Source organism: Vicugna pacos, chromosome 19 (assembly GCF_048564905.1).
Source record: "Vicugna pacos chromosome 19, VicPac4, whole genome shotgun sequence".
Lineage (NCBI taxonomy): Eukaryota > Metazoa > Chordata > Mammalia > Artiodactyla > Camelidae > Vicugna > Vicugna pacos.
The window spans coordinates 15,596,822-15,617,078 of record NC_133005.1 but is presented as its reverse complement, the minus strand read 5'-3'; positions in this window follow the sequence as shown (position 1 = coordinate 15,617,078).

Below are 20,257 nucleotides of genomic sequence, written 5' to 3'. Positions count from 1 at the left end.
GCTAGGAGAAGTTATGGTGAGAAGTAGAGAAAATTCGGCTCATACAATATTAATAACTTGTCAAAGCTGCTTGATGGACACATTGATGTTTACTACATCACTCTCTATATTTTTATGTATATTTTGAAATTCTTCATAATGAAAATTGAAATAATGTAGAGTCTATGTTTTGGGACATAAAGGTCTTTATTTAGGTCCATTGTGCTAAAGCTGTTGTTTTATTCAAATTTAATATATTCCTGGTTGTGTCCCAATTTGTTCTAACAATTTTTTAATGTATAGTTCCACCAAACTCTTTCACAATGACTGTGGTCTCATCATGGGCAGAACTGTTTCTGGAGCATGTGTGAGAAAACCTCGAGGTAAATAGCATACAGCTTCCCCCATACCCTTTGTCCTAACCCTCTCATAGAAGGGTATGTATTGAACAGGTTTGTCCTGAAATTTGTGGATGTATCTGGGAACTGCATCCTCTTAGTCATTTTTGTTTGGAAATTCTTAAGACAAGAAGTTTGTCCAAGTTCTCTGAGTATAAGGGGTTTGCGGTAGGATTGGGGATGAGATACCCATTCCATGTCTATGACTTTTGGCTCATGGAAGAGGATCTATCTGTTAGTTCCTGTGACTTCAGGTATGTTGATGTTGGGAGTAGCTACTGGGCTGTCTTGGTGATAATTGGCTAAATAATCACTTACATTCCCAGATGGAATAGGCAGTTTATGGCTCATGTGGGTCCTAGGGAAGGTGGTTGCCCATTTGGGGGTCCTTTGTCCCCAGGAGTAAAAAGGGACCTAACTCATGTGCTGGGTACATATTTGTGTCTTTCTTTTATTTACTTTTTATGCATAGTTTAAAAAATATTGGAAAAAACATTTATTTATACTAACATATATGCACTGAAAACTAATGATTTTTCCTTTGATGCAGTCCTGTGACAATGATCTCAGGTGATAACCTGCCAAAATATCAGAATATTTTGGAGAAATCATACTCAGGAGCATTACTGATGAAGCAGAAGCAACAATAGAGGCAGGGACAATGACCTGTGGCTGTGCTCTGACGCTTGCCATTCCCCTTCATTACTGCCACCTTTTCATACACCACTTACTTACCAGGTTGACCTCTAGCTCTTGAAGAGCCCTTTGTTTTCCCTCCTCGTATCATGTTGGAATTTGAAAGAACAGTGGTTCTTTTGGTTCACTGCATTCCACTGGGACCCTTCCAACTCCAGCTCATTAGAAACACCCCCGAGTCTGAGGACTCACTATGATGTCATATGTCATAGCAATGAAGTAATTGTGGCAGGCCAAGGCAAAGAACAATTTTATTTTTGCTGCTTTGAGAAATTTCTTGTATTGTTTAGAATGCAACTCCCACCTTTCAAGTAAAAATTATTACATGTCGATTCCCAGGGTCAAAGGAACAAATGAAAACTTGTTAGATGGGGTCAACCCAGAGTGAATGGAGAAGACTTTGGAATAGATAACCACCTTCTCTTGGTTTGGTTCCAGCTTTCTGTCCCTTTCAGGTGTGTCTAATATTAAACATCTTATTCTGGAAGGAAGTGAAGGAGAAGACTGCAAGGAGTTCTGGGAGAGGCTCTACCGCCTTCATACTAGTTTAAAAAGACAAGTCTTCGTACTTACATACTGACTACAGCTGTCTCCTTTTAGAGATAATCTTGGAGAGAAAAATTGCTAATTTGGAATAGATATGCTTCTGTAAGTTTATATCAAATAAAAATTGTCCACTAAATATTTCTCTGTATTCTACTTTTCGAGGAAAGCAACTTTAAGCAGTTTTTTACTCTCAAGTTTCCTTTATCCTCCAATGTACTTTTCAGTGACTAGACTGAAAATTAATGAAGGCCATTATCTACAAAGTACTAATTTTAGATGTAATGCTTTTTATATATTTTAACTCACTCTCCCAAACAATGATCTTGGCCAGTCCTTTTCAGACTGTAGTGAAGACACTTCTATAGCTCTGTTCTGAATCAGGAGACCCAATGGTCTCTGATCACAAACTAAATGCTACAGTCTGATGACATAAAGAGAGGTAAAGAAAGTTCCAACATCCAGTAGGGAGAATATCAACAAGAGCCTTCTTTTTATCTTTTTATTAATGCTCTTCTAAGATTAGGGTTTGTGAGAAGATGATTTGTGAAATGTTGCTTGCTGTTTTTTTTTTAACCCAAGAAACCATCCATAGTTTTCATAACATTCTTAGCAGAGTATGTAACCCTCAAAATGCTCAGAACTCTTCTAAGAGTATAATGTTATTTACCATTACAAATGCATAAAATTTTAAAAATACTTTAAATAGAGAATAAATGAAAAGGAAGACATAAATGTTTACTTAGTATGTGAGGTCATTATGGAAATGACACTTCCATCCTCAGTCACCTGGTTTCTAAATTTCAGGGTAAACTTCTATTCCCTTTTTTTTCTTATAATCATACTCAATCAACTATTAATTCCTTCAGAGAAGCGGTGTATTTGTCAGATTTTGCTGCACTAAAGCCACATAACAACTCCAGATTCTCAGTGGCTTATACTGACAAACATATCTCTTCCTCAAAGATCTGGGGTGGATTGGAGATATAAACAAAAATTAAATAAAAAACCAAAATTGGTCTTTCATGCAAAAGCTGATGATGCTGAAGAAGAAATGCAATATCATACCACAAGATAAAGCAAATCAGAGCAAGCTACTTGGTGTGCCGTCCTAGCTATGTTTATTTCTCTGCAGTTGCCCTGTCAAATCCTTCTCAAAGACTGTTTTCTTTATCCTCTTGTTTGTCAAATACTAGGTTTGCATCCTGGCACAAAAATCACATCTAAAATAAAACTCAGCATCTTCACCGTTGTTTATCTCTTTAACACCGTGATGCCTACCAAGTCTGTGGTTCCTCTTAACTTTGTTAGTTTATTTACATCACGGCCAAAATTTCAGAATTGTCTTCAGTTCCCTCATGTTTTTTTTTTTTTCTTACAACTCCCTCAACTTCGCCATCTTTCACACGTGATTCCCTCTCCTGACCCTTTAAAAATTTTTTCAAAACTCAGTTTTCCTCCCGCTGCCCAATTCAGCTCAATTCAGGTCATTTTTACCTCTTAGCCCATTTACCTCTCATCTGAGTCTCTCTCTTAGACTAATGAAATTGTTTCCTAACTGGTCCCTTTGTTTCCAGTCTCCCCTAATGTTTAGTCTATTCTACGCAAGATACAAGAGTTCCCACAGGAACCAAATTCCTTGGTTTTTATTTCAAGGTTCTTAAAACTCTGGCTGCACCTGAAGTTCAGAACCATTTAATAACCAATCTGACACCAGATAAAAAATGGTCTCCATCATACACTGTGTCACCATCTACATGAGAATTCAGACATATGAAAAAAATAAGTCTGAGAAAAAGCAGAAAGCTTGTCATATTCTACTGAATAAACTGCACAGAATTGGAGGAACATCTTTTTTGTTTTAATGTGTCTTTATCCATTTTAATAGTTATGAATTATTTTAAAATATGCTCTAAAAATGTGACTAGTCTATTAAAGTTATAGTTGCTTGGATAGTGTTAGAAAGAAGCTTAAGAAAGAACAATGTTAGGTATACAGCAATTTAACGATAAATACTAAATTATTAATAAGGATGAACAAATATGCAAAAATTGGGAAAGTGATGCAAAAAATGACAAGTATAGCAACTGGTCTAGTAGTGATGGTGTGGGAGAAAGAACGGAAAAAAAATAGACGATCAACCTTGAAAGATAAATTGGGACATACTAGGGGTGTGGTACTTTTATATCAGACTGATTTTATCTGTTTCTTCCACAATAGAGGTACCCAGAAGCTCAAAAGGGATAAATGCATCAGTTTTTGCTGATTAATAAATAATCCAAAAAAGTTAGTGTCTTCTTTGTTTTTGATTTATTCAGTGGGGGGTAGGTAATTAGGCTTATTTATTTATTTTAATGGAGGTATTGGGGATTGAACCCAGGACCTTGTGCATGCTAAGTACGCACACTATCCCTGGGCTATACCCTCCCCCACAAAAAAAACTAGTGTCTTAAAACAACCACCAATTATTATTTAGCCGCTGAGTCTGAGGGTCAGTAGTCTGGGCTGGCCTCTGCAGACTGGTTATTCTGGCCCTGGCTGAGCTTGTTGGTCTATCTGTGAGCAGCAGCCGGGCTGGCTGGGGGCAGCGTGGTCTAGGGTGGCATCCACTGGGGAAACTTACCTCTGTTCTCCTGGTCTCCTGTCTTCCTGCAGAGCAGTGTGGGCTTTCTCACTTGGAGAGTAAAGGATTTCAAAAGAGAGTGGAAGTAAGTAAGGTGTCCAGGTTTAGAATTCACACACTTATGCTTTTTTCATATATGTGTGTGCGTGTGTGTGTATTTTTTTTTTTTGCGAGAACAAGTCACAAAGCCAGTAAATATTCAAAGGATGGCAAAACAGCCATTCTTTGTTTTTTCTCCCAGCTCCACTGGGATATGACTGACAAATTAAATTGTAAATATTTAAAGTGTACAATGTGATGATTTGATACACATATACATTGTGAAATGACTACCGCAGTCAGGTTAATTAACACATCCATTAGCTCACACAGTTACCTTTGTGTGTGTGTGTGTATGGTGAGAACACTTAAGAGTTACTCTCTTAGTAAATATACAATACAATATTAGTAATTATAGTCACCATGCTGTCCATTAGATCCCCAGAACTTACTCGTCTTATAACTGAAAGCTATACTCTTTAATCAGTGTCTTTCCATTTCCCCTACCCCTCAGCCTCTGGTAACCACCAATCTACTCTCTGTTTCTATGAGTTCAACTATTCTTTTTCAGATTCCACATATAAGTGATATCATACAGCATTTATCTATTTCTGGCTAGCTTTTTTCACTAAGCATAACATTCTCCAGGTTCATCCATGTTGTTGAAGGTGGCAGGAATTCCTTCTTTTTCATGGCTGAATAATACTCCACTTGATATATATTACATCATCTTTATTCATTCATCCTAACAAACACTTAGGTTGTTTCCACATCTTGGCTATTGTGAACAATGCTTCAATGAACATAGGCATGCAGTTCATTTCCTTAGGACAGCTGGATCACTCAGTGGTTGGAGTTTTAATTTTTTGAGGAAACTCCATATTGTTTTCCGAACTGTCTGTGCCAGTTTACATTCCCAACAAAAGTGTAGAACAAAAGTGTAGAAGTTTTCTCCATGTCCTTATTAATATCTGCTATTTTTTTCTTTTTGATAAAAGCCATCCTCATAGGTGGGAGGTGATATCTTACTGTGGTTTTGTTTTGCATTTCCCTAACGATTGGTGACGTAGAGCACCTTTTCATATAACTTTTGGCCATTTGTATGTCTTTGGAAAAATGTCTATTTAGGTCTTTTGCCCATTTTTTAATCAAAAAAATTTTTTTTTGCTATTGAGTTGTGTGAGTTCCTTATGCATTTTGAATATTAACCTCTCATCAGATATATGGTTTGCAAATACTTTCTCCCATTCTGCAAGTTGCCTTTTCATTCTGTTTGTTTCTTTTGCTGTGCGAGCTTTTTAGTTTGATGTCATCCCACTTGTTATTTTTGCAAGCCTTTCCTTCTTGATGGAGAAGCTGCAAAGTCACACTTCAAAGGGTGTGGGTATAAGAAGAGTGAAAAATTGTGTTCAAATACAACATGCATATTTTAGGATGATTTATTCATTACAAATCATTAATATACTATAATTGAGATTCAAGAGGGATCCAAGGCATGCTGACCATTGAGAAGGTTAATATGATGAGTTAGGGAAAAAATAATGTGGGATGGAACTGGGGCAGCAGCAGGACTATAAAGGATGTTTGAGGTATTATAAATGGAGTATCCCAGATTTTGCCATGGTGGCGTGATTAAAGGTTATAAGATGTGGTGAAAGGTGAGGATAGATGTGCTCCTGAAAAACCAGTGGACAATGACGCCAGTAGTCAAGAAGGAGGTTTGGCTTGGATTAATGGTAGGTGGAAGAGTTGAGATGCTCATGTGTTATCTGTGTGGCTGTGTCCAGAAAGAAATTTGAAATTTGGGTCTGGAGCTCAGGAGTGAAAGTAAGAATAGAGATATAAATTTAGGAGTCATTATTATTTTGGTAAGAACTTGCAGGTATAGTGAATATGGTGCAGAAAGGGCACGTTCCTTATACCCCCAGCCAAGCTGTCTTCTGTGCACAGTAGATGTCCAATTGGTCATTGTCTAGCCATCAGCCAAAGGCAGTGCAATCTACTCACCTTCAACACCCAACGTCAGGCCATTCCATTTCTTGATGAGCTGACTGAAATATAAGAAATCATGATATAAGTCAACTGATTTTTTTTTTTGATCATCAACTGTGTGGGTTCCTGAGTCATCCTGTTTCCCTTATGAATCCTGACAGTAGCCCTCGAAGTGGGGACTCCTGTCCCACCTCACAGATGAAAGGCTGAGATTTATGGGTTATTAGTGCTTCTGAACATTGTCCAGGTCATTGTCCTGACCACAGGGAGGCATGAAGGAGGCTTAAAGTTATGGGTCCCAAGACCAATCAATCTGCTCCTATGGCTGGGGACAGCAATATCTTGCCACACCTGTTACAGGTATGCCAGTGGGCCTCCACTCACCAGTTGGGAAATGATGAGTTAAATAAACTGCCCAGAGTAGCACAGCTAGAAAGTAGCAAAACTATGATAAAAAATTCAGTTTTTGCTTAACTCTGAAGTTCAGATTCTTTCCACTACTTCATGCAATGGCTCTGCCTGGGTTTTAGGATTGATAAACTATAGGAATAGTTTACCATTTGAAAGATAACTTGAGACTATAGGCTAAAATATATGATTTCTTGTTTTTTTTTTAGTTCCTGAAGCCCGCTAAGCGTTATGGGATAAGTAACTAATGATGGTCTTTCCCTTTCTCCCAATTTATATAGATATTCTTAAATGATAATTACTAAGACCACACCATATTAAGGAAATGAGCCATTGATTTTCACTATAAGGTATATGGACTTGTAGATATATCTTAATGGCCAACACATGTATTTTTATGTCTTATTTCATTTCTTAAATACACTTTCCATTTCAAAATGTCCATTAATTTCATTGAAATACACAAATCTTGGTTTAAAGAAATGAGAAAAATTACATTAACTATTATAAAACCAGAGATTTTTGGTAGCTTTGAATTCCAGGATGACAGATTTGGCTCTTCTCCAGGGCCAACTCATACTGACAAGCCTGCCTGAGGCATAAACTGAATCTATACTGGGCACTGGAAGGGGATGGCACCCACGAAACACAAAATTATCTCTGACCTTAATATTTACTGCATTCTCTTATGCCCTTACAAGTTTGTGGAGAAAGCATACTTACCTGTTTATAGTTACTTTCCTCTTTTTCTTAGACAAAGGTCCATGATTCAGTAGGAACCATAGTTCAAAGGCATATGGCATTAGACACACTTGGAATAGAAATTTGGATTTACTTTTTTGTATCTGTGATTTGAAGCAAGTGACATAACTTCTCTGACTTTCATCTGTAAAATAGGAATAGGAATACCCAGCTCATAGAGTTTCTGTGGAAATTAAATAAAGGTAATAGTTATGAAATATGTAACTTAGCTTACAGATACATTAGTGTAGTAGCAAAGGTGATGTGGTGATGGTAGAGGTGGTGACAATGGTCGTAGAAGTGATGGGTGCAGTGGAGGTGGTCATGATGCTGGTGGCTGGTAAAGCTAATGATGGTCGTGATGATGAAAGAGGTGGTGACAGTAGTGAAGGTGGTAGTGGATGTGAAGGTAGAGGTGGTGATGGAGAAGCTGGTAGAGAAAGTAGTGGTGGAGGTGGGGGCACTGGTGGTGGAAGTGGAGGTGTTGCTAAAGTTGGTGGAGGTTGTAATGGAAGTTATGCGGAGGCGGTGACAGCGGTGGTGGAGCAAGTAGAATTGGTTTGGGAGAAAATGCTGGAGGCGGAGGAGGTTATAATAGTGGTTGAATCTGTGGATGTGGAGGTGGTGGTGGTGGAAGTGGAGATGAACATGTTAATGGCGGAGGCGGAGGAGGTGGTAGTAGTGATGGAGATGTCAGTGGTGGAGATGGAGACAGTGGTGGTGATGAGGGGGACTGGTGGAGAGGGGGTGGAGATGCTGACAGTGCTGATGGTAGTGGTAGGATGGTGACAGAAGTGATGGTGGACATGGTGGTGACAGTGGTGGAGGTTATGGTGAAGATGGAAATGGGGGTGGTAGTAGTAGGAGTTGTTGGAGCTGCTGGTAATCGTAGAGGTAGCAGTGAAGGTGGTGGTGGAGGTAATGACAGTGAAGATAGAAGTGGAAGTGACAGTGGAGAGAGAGTGACAGTGATGGTGAAGGTGATGGTCCTAGAGGAGGTATTGGTGGGAATAGAGAAGGTAGAGGCAGCAAAACAGTATGGCAGTGTCTAGAAGGAGCCAGGTAGCTGGAAGACATGGCCAATCTTCTACCCTAAGAAACTGAGAACAAAAGATGGAGAATGTCCATTCTCAGGACAGCTTTGGTTTAGCCAAGAGAGATTCAGTTCACACTGGGTGAACAAATGGTACCCCTTCCCCAGTTAATCTTGAAAACTGGTATTATTTGAGATTTAAGTCTAAATTCATCATCTGTTGCCACTGTCTCCATTTAATTTCCCTTTCTTTAAATCCACTGTTGGTGGTATAGTTTTGCATTTGTGAACTCATGCTTGTAGGTCATGGTAAACTCACATCCCTCTTGTAGCCACTTGTCTGCTTACCTGGCTCTTAATGTATGAATTCCTGTGGTAAGATGATTGACTAACTGAGCTAATGGGGTCTTTCTTTGGACTTTCCATCATCACTGTGGTGTGCCAGCTTGAGCCTGTGTGGATGTGGACCATCATGTCATTGTCCTCCCTGTATATAAACCCACAGAAAACTGAGCCTGACAACTCAGTCCTGGCTTCCAGGTCCTCATATTGCGTTGTTCTTTTCTGCTCTTGAAGTTGTTGCTTCTTGGGCTGCTTCTTGATTTCTAGGTCAGCGATAAATTCCACCCAGTTAAGCCACATATATCATTTCCTCCACCACTTTCAAAACAGCCTTTCTTGGACTGTGCCAGCCAGCCATGGGCTCTGTCGCTGGCATTGGAAGAGCCCACTCCTTTCTGGCAATCTGCTTCCTTTGCCAGTTCAGAAGGCCACGGCCCCACAGCTCAGCACCACAATCTTGCATGAATCCTGGGGACCTGCCAGGCTTCCCAGCATGTCATACGAGCAGTGTTTGTGCTTGCCTTTCCCATTGGCAGGTTTGAGAATTTCCACCGTTGCTGATCCACCTCATGTAGCCACAAAGCAGCCAGAGATCTGTGTGTCTCTTCAGGGTGGGGGTGACTCTGAAAATCATTTCTGGTACCGAACTGTGGGATTATGCCCTCCAGGACCGAGGACCTTTTGGGAAGTTGCCTGGGATGTTCCAATTAGAAGTGTTTCATTGTTCAGAGACGGGCTACTTGCTGAAGCTCTTTTTTCATCAGCCCAACTCTGTTAAGCATTACTGCACTTCCTGATCTTCTCTCTCTGACAGCTCCTCGCCAGCAGAATTACAAGTTGAAATGATGGAAACAAAATGCATTTTATTTATTATGCTCCTAAGATGTTTTCAATAAAGCGGACGCATCTATTTTGCCAAGTGGGCATTGCGACTTTCCAGAGGTCTGGCTATTTAGCAGCCTGCCAATGAAACACATGCTGTCCTCTAGACCCTTGGTGTGTGTTCTTTACCTCGGATGGAGCCTCCTCCAACTATCATGTTTGGGCTCCAGAGGAGACAGACAGAACTGCTTTGGGCCAAGGTGAGCAACTCTATGTGTTAATACCATCTAAAACGATTTGTCTGTTCTGTGCTTTGACTGCTTCTGTCCTCCCCTTGGAAATGATCATAGCAGCTCATGTTTATTGAGCAGTTACTATGTGCTGGGCACTGGGCTAAATGTTTTACCCAGGTTGTCACATTTAGCCCTCCAAGTGTGGCATGAGGTAGGTACTGTCTTGTTAGTCCTGTTTTATTGATGACAAACGAAGGCACAGAGAAATTAAATGATTTGCCCCAAGTCACTCAGCTGGTAAGTGATGAGTCTGGGACTTGAATCTACTTAACCATTCCATCTGACTGTCTCTTGGGGTTAGTAACTGAACAGGCAAACACAAGACTAGTTAGCTAGATGAGAAGATTTGCTTGTATGAGTGGGGTGACTAACCAGGTAAATGGCTCTGAAAAAGAACACAAGACTAGTTAACTAGAAGATTTGGTTATATGAATGGGAGGGTATCTCTTGGCCTTTCAGCTGAGATAACACATTTTTTGAGAAATGAAAGAGATCCTCTCTGCCTCCAACTGTAAAAAGACTTGTGGAAGCGCCCATTAGGCCACAGCACCAGCCCTGCAGGCAGCCCAGGTGATGCCCCTTTTTGCTCAGAGGCAGTGTCTCTTTGGCTTTCTGATTCTGCTGGCTCCCTGAAAGATTTAGTCTATTTCCCTGAAGCTCTCCTCCTTTTCGTGCCTTGTAGGTTTAGACTTGTCCAGTTTGGGCGGGGGAGGGGTGGGCATCAGAGACATCAGTTCCTTGAATCATTTTAAAGATGCCTCTTGGGGAGATCCAAGGAAATAAAGATTATCTTGAAAATCCTTAGGTTGGGGTGCTGCGTGTGAGTTATTTCCTTGCAAGCCCAAACAGGTGTCTTTACTTTAGGCAATCAAGGGCAGGAAATTGCTGGTTGTGGTTTCAACCAGGTAAAGGGATGGGAAGGGAAAGTTGTTGAGGATCAGACAGCCTTTCCTACATCTAACTTCTTGTTGGATGGCTCTGAAAAAGAACGTTTCCGCTGCTATCCAGGGACTGTATCTGAAATCGATTAGCATTTCTGGCACCACCTAGGACCAACTGGGCAACTGTATTCAGCTCAGAGACCCTTTAGATCTTGCAACTGGATACCTGGGAAGCATCTCAGAGAACACTGATGCCTTTTAGAGACATTATCAGGCTGCCTGTGATGCCGAAATCACCATCAGTATTCACGACAAAGAGAGTGCGGCATTGTCACTGGTCCAGATCGCCTTACAGAAGGGTATTATTCCTCCGTCCTCAGCGTCGCCTAGACACTCACATACGGGAGAACTTCACCATCTGAGTCAAGGGAGGAACTTTGAAGTTGGCTGACCTCAATAAGCTTGCATGAACCAGGAAAAGGCAGAGCTGTTCTTAAGATAAGAGAAAGCATCAAAAGTTTCCGAAAAACCAAGACACAAAGAAGCCAGCTGAGAACTAGGTTTTATAATCATTGAAAAATATAGTGTGTCTCTCCACATGGTGGCTGGAGACTTCGTGGTTTGAAACAGCCTCTATCCTTGTTTTTCTTTTTTTTTTTCCCAAAACAGGTGAAAAAAGAAAGAAAAAAAAAGAAGAAAAAGAAAAGAAAACAAAAAAGAAAAAAATATAATATTAAATGGTAGGAGATTTGGGGCCACCTGAACTGGATGTGTGCTTGTGGAATTTGGCCCCGGCAGGAAGCCATTGTGGGAAGTTAATACTTTGGTATACATGTGGCCTCCTTTCCATAGCTTCACTCCTCAGACTGCTGACTTCCTTTACTTTCTCCACCTTGAGGGCCAAGGAGAGGAAGGGGGTGGCCCCCATGCTGTTTCCAAGGTCTTAAGATTTTCCTGGTCAGCTCTCTCATTAGGGAAATGTATGTCTCTGATTGACAAGGACATCAGAGTGATTTAACTCCATCTTCTCCACTGCACAAGGACTTTGCTTTGCCTTGAATGAGAATTCTAGAAGGACTTAAGTTGAAGGCCTAATCTCCTGCTATTCCCAAATTTGTGCCACCTGGGTAAGGAAGGCAATTTTGCACAAAGTGTTTTTCCCTAATGCTCCAATCACACCTCTTAAATGTTACTTTTGTTTCTTGTCAGCCTGAGGCTGATGCCATAAGAAAATAAGAAAACAGTAGCCTTCTGTGTTAGGATTCTCTGTGATGTCTAACATCCAACATTGCCTCTCCCAGAACCTTGCTCATAGTATGTGCTTAATAGACATTGCTTGGTTTGATGTGAATTAGAGGATACGTGATATTTGGTTTCATAGATTTCTGGCCATACTTTTGGGGAGTTTTGTGATGTTCTTACTGCCTATAAATTCAAAGGGTCCAGTAGGTTGTGAGATAATGTACTGGCAAATTCCACATTACTGTGTAGAAAAAGACATTCCTGGAAAAGTTCTTTTCAGTTTTTGGAGTTGGAAGAAAAGAACAACAAATAAAAGGCTTTATGAAACTTAGATGTGGGACTCAGGAAAAAAAACCCCTGAGTTTTCTGTGTATGTGACTTTGCTAAAAGAAATTCAGGTGAAAAAATGAAGTGTCTCTGTCTTGGGGGAAAAGTCTCAGCATGTATGTCTTCAGTTCTTACTGTGGGTAAGACTTCGTGCTTTGATTGTAAGGATTAGTAGATAAACCTCTGCCCAGACCCTGGCTACCTCAGTGTCAGAGTGAAACTGAAATATATTTGGTGAAAATCAAACTTGTTATCACTCACTGTTCTGACAGGCAGTAAAGAAGTGGGGAGATGATTAGACTTGACGGTCGAAAGCGAAAGGGAACCTAATGACGGCCTTTAGGGTTATTTTTCCCTTCCCTCCAGAGATTAGTGTCATTGGTACTAACTCTTGATGTATGGGAGACTGAGCAAATGACAGAAGTGCATGGAGGCTACAGTCTTAAAAGTGAGGTTGGAGTCACCTCGTGGATGCTGACAAGACACGTGTGGAGAGGATTTGGCAAAAAGAAAGTGCTTTTGAGTTTACTATTTTTTATTTATTACCAGAGAGGTTCATTCTCATAGGTGACCCATGAATTGAGGTCTTTATTTCCAGTGATGTGCAAATAATTCTCCAGTTTAAAGAGGAACTTGGATGGTGACATTAGAGTGAAACACATTCTACCCTCTGAAATTTTGAGCAAGCATTTGGAGCACACTGGTCATACATCCTGCCAACTCTCCCAATAAGAAGCTAAAATGAGTTCCCAAACAAGCAGTAAAAAGGACCAAAATGTTAGCCTTCAGCAGACTCATTGTTAGCAAATTTTCTTCAAATCCGAGATATCTCAGGTTTTATTACCTATCTTTAACAGCGTCATTTTCAGATAATTTATTCAATTAACGTTAGGTAGAAATAAGCCTTTATTTCTTAGAATTATGATGATTATTTCACCTGTATACCCTTGGCAGTCCCGAATTTGACTATTCTGTTTTCCCACCAACCATAAAAATGTCCCAGATAGTCTAATATTTTTCATTCACATTGTCTCACACGTGGAGAAGCGTCTGAAACCCACATCTGGAAGCAGCAGGGCAGTCATTTCTCAGACTACACGTCTCACTGGGATTCGGGAGGTATGAAGACATGGGTACCACGCTTAGACCTGACTGAGGAGGTGGGAAAGAGATGAGTGTAGCGATAAATCAAGCAAATGGTTAACTAACCTCAAAATTTCTAAGAGCCTTAGAGCGGAAGAGCTCTTTAACTATCATATGTTCCTTACTACATAAAGCTGGAGGTTATGCACACACAGGAGATCTGCTCTAATTCAAGACTTATTCTCAGATGTCACCAGTCCAACTTGTAAACATTTTTAAATGTTTTAACTCATACATGTATTTTCTTTTTTATTCCTTTTTTTTTGGGGGGGGGAGGTAATTAGATTTATTTATTTATTTATTTATTTAAAATGGGGGTGCTGGGGATTGAACCCAAGACCTCGTGCATGTTAAGCATGCACTCTACCACTGAGCTATCTCCTCCCCCCATAAACACTTATTAATAATTTAATTTAGCAAGTACTTACTGAGCATCTATTAGATGCCAGCCACTCTTCAAGGCACATGGAGATATATGAACAAAGCAGACAAAGCCCCCTTGGCATGGAGTCTCTATTCTGGTCAGGTGGAACACTTCATCAGCCAATTAAAAAATTAATGGAAGGTATCCAGTGGTGATGAGTGTAATAAGAAAACATCCCAGTCAAGATAAAGAACCAAGATTAAGGGAAGAGCGTTTTCAGATGGAATGGATAGGGAAAGCTTTTTCTACTGAGGTGACATTTGAGCTTAGACCAAATGTAGTGAAGGAGGACTCCACATGGGCCTGAAACCGAAGAGGGAAAGGGAAGAACCCAAGATATCAGGTGGGGATGTTGACAAGTTCCAGGAAGAGCCAAGATGCTACTCTGGCTGGGCTGGACTAAGCAAGGAGAGGACGGCTAGAGGTTAACATCAGGGAGGCTGTCGGGTCAAGCGGTGAGTGAGTCTACAGTAAGTGTCCTGGGAAGCCATTGGAGTAACTGGGTGATTAGAGCTGCCATTTACCAAGGAGCACACTCCAGGGGAGGGGTCGCGAGTTCACTTCCAGGCCGCGTAAGCTTGAGGGGCCCACTACACTTCCAACTGAGGTGTTAAAGAGGCTATTTTATTTTGTAAGTTTGGAGCTCAGAGAAGTGTGAGTTGGAAACATCAAAATAAACTTGAAAATAGCAACTAAAAACCAAGATATTGGATGCAATCAAGTGAATAATGAAGTCATTAAATAAAGGAGACAAACATTTGCCAGTCATTGAAGAGTTCTGGGTTAATAACCTATGTATGGTTTGATACAGCTTTATATCAGGGGCTAGTAGTTTGGAGTGTCAGGAAGGTCACCAACTTAACTCCTGTGTAAGGTCCAGCTCCTCTTTCTAAGGAAGGAAGAATAGAATAGGTGATTGTTTTGTACCCCCAGATATTGATCAGAACGCTTTTTCCTATGGGGCAGGGTTACTGTGCTTTAAAAGGCATATGCCCAAAGGTCAATCTTCTATTTCACTGCCCCTCTTCCAAATGGTTGATTTTGGAATACGGTCTTTCCACTTCCTCTGTGCTCTTCTCCCGCGTGGTGGTCGGGCCTTTGCCAAGGTGTTGGCTTAGCCTTTAGCGAGCTGATCTAGGTCAGTCCAGTGATGATTCCTTTTCTCGCTGTCCACTCTGGGTAGTGGAGGCGTTCCCACAGCTGAGTGGCTACCTGACTTAGTGCTTCCTTTGTAAAATCAGCATTTCTGGATTTAAGGAAATAGAATAGGGACACTCACCTTGGCCAAGAATCTAGGTCCTTGAATCCATTTTTCACCAGAAAACTCTGCCTTGGGCAGCCTTGTCTACACACTCATGGTACTTTGCCCCCATTTTAGCAATTGTTCATTGTGTGTTGCTCCCTGGTGGAACCTCAGGAGGAGCAGGGATGTGGGATAGGGTTCAGGTACCTAAATCTGAACTGAATCCTTTTTTAAAGGCACTGCTAGCAAAGTGTGGTTTCCTGAATCTGATGAAACACCTTGAAGTCATGTGCGTTTTGTGGGGGCTTTTGACTCTTCTCCCTGACTAGACTGGTTCCTTCAGGGCAGGGATTGTGTTTTGTTCCCAGATGTATTCCCAGTGACTAACACGATCCCCAGCATATGGGAAGCACTCAGCAAGGCTTGTTGAATGAAGAAAGGAAACAGCGCCCCTGGCATTATCTATTTTCTCTGAAAGGGGTGGTGTCATGTTCTCACAATGAGCCATTTCTTCCTCCTTTTTCCCATAGCAGGAGAATTCGCCTCTCTACCACTGATTTTCTTTCCCACTGTCTAGAGGTATTTGGTCATTTGCTGCTTTGGCCTGGAAGTTACAACAGCCCCCTCATACAGCTGCCCATCTCTTCTTGAAATTCTGGACGAGGCCATGATCCAACATAGAATGACTGGATCATCTACTTCACTGCGTAAACCACATGCAGTGTGGTCAACTCACTGCCCAGAACTACCTGTGGATTCTGACCCCTGTGCACACACGATCACATCCTTCTCTTAGCTAAGAGAGTTGGAGGCCCATCTCTCTTTGCTCACTCAGATTTTCCTCTCCTCTGTGGCCCAGCTCCAGTGAACTCCTCAGCATGACTTTCTCGGAATACAGATTGGGCCTGGAATCTGTCGCTCACTTGGCACGAATTGCTTCCTAGCACTGTTACTATGGGCTAATACAGAGGTTCTCAAACTTGAGCATTTACTGGAATCACCTGAAAGGCTTGTTAAAACAGAATGCTGGGCACCACCCCCAAAGTTTCTAATTCAATAGGTCTGGGGTGGAGCCTGAAAGTGTGCAGTTCTCAGGTGATGTCGGTGACGCTGATTCTGGGACAAGACATAGAAAACGACTGGGCTGGTAGTTCCTAATCCTGCTGGCACATTGGACTCACCTGAGGCAAATTCTAATCTACACAATGCTTAGGTCCTGATTTAATCAGAATCGCTGGATGTAGGCGCAAAACGTTGACAGGTGGAGGAGAAACCATCTTTCCTCTCCTGGAATTGCTACAGGTCTATAAAATAGGAATGTCTGCCTTCTTGGAGGTACTGGGGGCAAATACATCTCTGAGATGGTGTACTTTGAAAATGCCAGCAGACAATATTCCTTTCCAGCAGTGGTTCTCAAAGTATGGTTCCTGGGCCAGGTTTTTCAGCATCACCTGGGCCCCATGCCAGACAGATCTGCTAAGTCAGAAACTTGGGTTGTGGAGCCCAGCAATCTATGCTTAATATGCTCTCTGGGTGATTCTGCCGTACCTTCAGTCTTGAGAACCACAGCTCTATTGGATGGATAGGCAGTTAGATAGGTAAATCAATCATTCTCAACCAACCTGTGCAGTAGAATCACCTGTGGTGCTTTTACATCTATGAAGCTCCAGCCACAGATATTTTAATTTAATTGTCCTTAGTGGGCACCCCTAATTTTTGTAGCACCACAGTTGATTCTGTTGTACAGCCAGGGATGTGCAACGACTGAGATAAATATTGCTTTGTAACCAATGAACCTGTTTACAGCAGCTGTGGCTCTATTCTCACATGAACAAAGAGAGCTCCTGGCTGACCAGATTTGTCATAAATAGATACAATGGCAAGTTTACTGCTGTAGACTGAATGTTGTGTCCCTGTAAAATTCATGTATTGAAATCCTAACCTTCAACATGGACAGGATGGTATTAGGAAGTGGACCCTTTGGTGGATGACTACGTCATGAGGGTGGAACTCTCATGGATGGAACTGGTGCCCTTATAAAAGAGATCCTGGAGAGTTTCTCTGCCCTTTCTACCATGTTAAATCACAGGGAGATGATGGCCTGTATGAACCCGGCTCTCACCAGACCCTGAATATGCCCCCACCTTGATCTTGGACCTCCCAGTCTCCAAAACTGTGAGAAATACATTAATGTTGCTTATAAGACACTCAGGCTATGGTGTTTGGTTACAGCAGCCTGAATGGACTAAGACAGTCCCATGGGGCACTTGGGGTAAAGTTGTATGGGCAGCACCCTATGTGGGAAGTACACTGAAAACACCAAGGATGCAAGTAATGTATAAGTACCGTGACAGAGTTCTTGAGGAATTATAGCATAAAAAGGGAAAGAGGCATGGTAATTTAATTGCGGCAATGGTCACACACCTTTGCAACGTGCCTTTGCTGCTCCTCACATCAAGAGGTTGGTTCATTTCCTGATCCTTGAACCTGGACTGGAGTGTGCCTTGAGTGGATCAACAGAATGTGGCAGAAGTGACATGGTGCCTATCCCCAGACCAGGCCTCCAGAGCCTTATGCATGTCTGTGCTCTCTCTTGGACCCCACTGCCATGAGGCGAACAAGCTCAGCTTGGACTTCTGGACAGTGAAAGACCATCAGAAACAGAGCTGGTCCCAACCAAGGCCATCCTAGGTCAGCAATGCTTCATCGCTCTGGCAGCTGACGTGGGCACACAAGGGAGCCCTGCTGAAAACAAGAGAACCGACCAGCTGAACTTAGCCCAACTGTTCACCAGCAGAGCCAGGTGCTAAATAAATGATTATTGTTTCAAGTCACTAAATTTTGGGTAGTTTGTAAAGCAGCAAAGCTTAAATGATACAGATAGTATAAAGTTAATCTAGGTGTTCTTAGCCTGAACCTCTGAGTTCTAACATGAGGCTTAGTGGTTTACTAATAACATGTAGTAAGAAAAGAAGTAAGTGTAGAGTGCCTGACGTTAGCATTAACTCCTTTGACATCTTAGCATCTCAAAATTAAAGCCTTAAAAAAACCCCACATATTCAACTAAGATTATTTATAAAAATTATTTTTGTCAGCAAGGGAGGGGGAGTTTTGTGATTTGGGGTCGGGGGGACCAGGGTCACTTAGGTAGCAGAAAGCTTGTAACACTGAGTAGGACAGAAGAGCTATAGCTTTAGGTGAGCAAACATCCGAGTTACTTTAAAAGGGCTTATAACTTATTCAAAGGGGTCATAATACCTGTTGGGGATGGATATTAAGTGAAAGAGTTTCATCAGTCTGTCCTGGCTGCTAATCTTCTCTTTATAGAATATGCTTCCTTGTGTATTTACAGCAATTGTTTTCTCCATCAATGCATGTGACATATTGATCAGTTTTTCTGATAGAATCTGTAGCTCTCTTTTGGTTTCAAAGGGATTATTGATGACCAATCCCCATCCCAAGTTAAAAATCTATAATCCTAAGATTAACAAAATTCAAAGTGCCTATGCAGAGTGATAAATATACAGAGGGCAGGCAAGTCCTTTAAGATTTAGAAAAGGGCTACTAAGTGCCAAATATTTTACATATGTCATTTTATTTAATCCTCAAAAATGCTCTGCAAGGTGGTTGCTGGTATTTTCATTTTGTGGATGAGGACACTAAAGCTGAAGATTATGAAGCTAGTGAATCACGGTACTCTGATTGCAAGAAATAAAGCCCGATTCCAACTGTCTTGAACAATATAGACAGTCAGCTCATGTAATCGAATGGTAGTGAGGTAGGGTAAGATTCAGGTATGGTTTGATCAGGCCTTTGGCACCTTTGCTTTGTGATTCTTTAAGTTCAGCCTTTCTTCTTGTGTTGGCCTTGTCTTTAAGGTTTCTTATGGTAGATGGAGGCGGAGCTTCAAGCCTCTGAACTGCAATGTATGAAAGGTTTTGGCTTTACTAGACTAGAACAAACTTAAGTCACATGTCTACTTTTGATCAACCACTATGGCTGTAAGAAATCTATATGCTAGTTGGCATAGATTGGGTTATCTCACCCCTAAAACACGATGGCAATGCGTTTATATTGACTGGTTTAAATGATCACAGATCATCTATTAAACCACTGTCAGGGCCATTTACATTCAAAGCCTTTAGCTCCCACACAAATCACATAAGGAACAGAGAGTGGTATTATCCCCCTTGACTAGTAAGTGGTGGAGAAAGCATTTGAACCATTTTTTCTCCAAGTCCAAGCCCATGTTCTTTCCCATATGCCTACCCTGTTTTTGTCTAGGAAGTAAGACTTGAACTGGGCCTTCAAGGTTGGACCTGGTGAGGTGATCTTAAAATGTTCACTAACTTGTAAAAGCTTTTGAGGTCTGGGAATGAAAAGCACAATTGTGTGCGAACTCAGAATCAACAGTGAGGGCTGTGCCTCCCTGCATTGGCAGAGTTATTAGAAGATTAGCGGTCATTTGTTCTACTATCCTGGCAATTCAGGGAATTTTCATAAGCAGCGATTTTTGTAAAGGAGGGGTTAAAATGACTGCTTGGATGTTGAGGGTACATCTCTAATAATGCATGTTAGCAGAAGGAAGACAAAGCTACGATTCAGCGGCTAGGTCTTGGTGATGTCATACACACTTATGACAGCAGTAGAACTTTAAGATTGAATTACCTTCTTTGTACCCACTGGAGGAGCAAGCCTTGCTGTGTATAACACATTGTGTAAGCTAAACAGTGTTTGGCAATTTTCACATGGCACATGGGAAGAAGGGAACTTGATCCATGAACCCAGAAGATCATGGACCTGATATGCGGAAAGACAATTTAACCTCGCAAATTGCTTTGGTCTCTGATATGTAATTCTAAAATTAAATAAATTAGTATGTGCTGACATTTCCCTAACCTAATCTTAAAGCATCACACTTTGATTAATCTAATGAGAAATCCTAAATTGAGCACTTCATTGTATAACTGATAATACTATAGAGCAAGATCACAAACTCAGTTACAGATTCAAATCCATTAAAAAATTATTGGCCGAAATGCATTTAGTAGGCCAGAGGATTGAATCGAATCTGGTTTTTCCTTTTTC